Consider the following 2500-nt stretch of genomic DNA (forward strand, 5'->3'; position numbering starts at 1 on the left):
GACCCTGACTAACCCTGACTAACCCTGACTAACCCTGACTAACCCTGACTAACCCTGACTAACCCTGACCCTGACTAACCCTGACTAACCCTGACTAACCCTGACTAGCCCTGACTAACCCTGACTAAACCTGACCCTGACTAACCCTGACTAACCCTGACTAACCCTGACCCTGACTAACCCTGACTAACCCTGACCCTGACTAACCCTGACTAACCCTGACTAGCCCTGACTAACCCTGACTAACCCTGACTAACCCTGACTAACCCTGACTAACCCTGACCCTGACCCTGACTAACCCTGACCCTGACTAACCCTGACTAACCCTGACTAACCCTGACCCTGACTAACCCTGACTAACCCTGACTAACCCTGACTAACCCTGACCCTGACTAACCCTGACTAACCCTGACTAACCCTGACTAACCCTGACTAACCCTGACCCTGACTAACCCTGACTAACCCTGACCCTGACTAACCCTGACTAACCCTGACTAACCCTGACTAACCCTGACCCTGACTAACCCTGACTAACCCTGACCCTGACTAACCCTGACTAACCCTGACTAACCCTGACTAACCCTGACTAACCCTGACCCTGACTAACCCTGACTAACCCTGACCCTGACTAACCCTGACTAACCCTGACTAACCCTGACTAACCCTGACTAACCCTGACCCTGACTAACCCTGACTAACCCTGACTAACCCTGACTAACCCTGACCCTGACTAACCCTGACTAACCCTGACTAACCCTGACCCTGACTAACCCTGACTAACCCTGACTAACCCTGACTAGCCCTGACTAACCCTGACTAACCCTGACTAGCCCTGACTAAACCTGACTAACCCTGACCCTGACTAGCCCTGACTAACCCTGACTAACCCTGACTAACCCTGACTAACCCTGACTAACCCTGACCCTGACTAACCCTGACTAACCCTGACTAACCCTGACTAGCCCTGACTAACCCTGACTAACCCTGACTAACCCTGACTAGCCCTGACTAGCCCTGACTAACCCTGACTAACCCTGACTAACCCTGACTAACCCTGACCCTGACTAACCCTGACTAACCCTGACCCTGACTAACCCTGACTAACCCTGACTAACCCTGACTAACCCTGACTAACCCTGACCCTGACTAACCCTGACTAACCCTGACTAACCCTGACCCTGACTAACCCTGACTAACCCTGACTAACCCTGACTAACCCTGACTAGCCCTGACTAACCCTGACTAACCCTGACTAACCCTGACTAACCCTGACCCTGACTAACCCTGACTAACCCTGACTAACCCTGACTAACCCTGACTAACCCTGACCCTGACTAACCCTGACTAACCCTGACTAACCCTGACTAACCCTGACTAACCCTGACCCTGACTAACCCTGACTAACCCTGACTAACCCTGACTAGCCCTGACTAGCCCTGACTAACCCTGACTAACCCTGACTAACCCTGACTAACCCTGACTAGCCCTGACTAACCCTGACTAGCCCTGACTAACCCTGACCCTGACTAACCCTGACTAACCCTGACTAGCCCTGACCCTGACTAACCCTGACTAATCCTGACTAACCCTGACTAACCCTGACTAACCCTGACTAACCCTGACCCTGACTAACCCTGACTAACCCTGACCCTGACTAACCCTGACTAACCCTGACTAGCCCTGACTAACCCTGACTAACCCTGACTAACCCTGACTAGCCCTGACTAACCCTGACTAACCCTGACTAACCCTGACTAACCCTGACCCTGACTAACCCTGACTAACCCTGACCCTGACTAACCCTGACTAACCCTGACTAACCCTGACTAACCCTGACTAACCCTGACTAACCCTGACCCTGACTAACCCTGACTAACCCTGACCCTGACTAACCCTGACTAACCCTGACTAGCCCTGACTAACCCTGACTAACCCTGACCCTGACTAACCCTGACTAACCCTGACTAACCCTGACTAGCCCTGACTAACCCTGACTAACCCTGACTAGCCCTGACTAAACCTGACTGACCCTGACTAACCCTGACTAACCCTGACTAACCCTGACTAACCCTGACTAACCCTAACCCTGACTAACCCTGACTAACCCTGACCCTGACTAACCCTGACTAACCCTGACTAACCCTGACTAACCCTGACTAAACCTGACTAACCCTGACCCTGACTAACCCTGACTAACCCTGACTAACCCTGACTAACCCTGACTAACCCTGACCCTGACTAACCCTGACTAACCCTGACCCTGACTAACCCTGACTAACCCTGACTAACCCTGACTAACCCTGACTAGCCCTGACTAACCCTGACTAACCCTGACTAACCCTGACTAACCCTGACCCTGACTAACCCTGACTAGCCCTGACTAACCCTGACTAACCCTGACTAGCCCTGACTAACCCTGACTAACCCTGACTAACCCTGACTAACCCTGACTAACCCTGACTAACCCTGACCCTGACTAACCCTGACTAACCCTGACTAA

The 2500-nt window shown here is 52.4% G+C and overlaps 1 protein-coding gene across 1 annotated transcript in view; it reads left to right on the forward strand.

Moving 5' to 3' along the window:
- Positions 1-2500, forward strand: part of LOC311328331 (unconventional myosin-XV-like) — a gene marked incomplete at both ends in the record, with an annotated part of 57999 nt that overhangs the window by 40521 nt on the left and 14978 nt on the right. The window lies entirely within an intron of this gene.

This window comes from Borostomias antarcticus, assembly GCF_949987555.1.
Source record: "Borostomias antarcticus genome assembly, contig: scaffold_131, whole genome shotgun sequence".
Lineage (NCBI taxonomy): Eukaryota > Metazoa > Chordata > Actinopteri > Stomiiformes > Stomiidae > Borostomias > Borostomias antarcticus.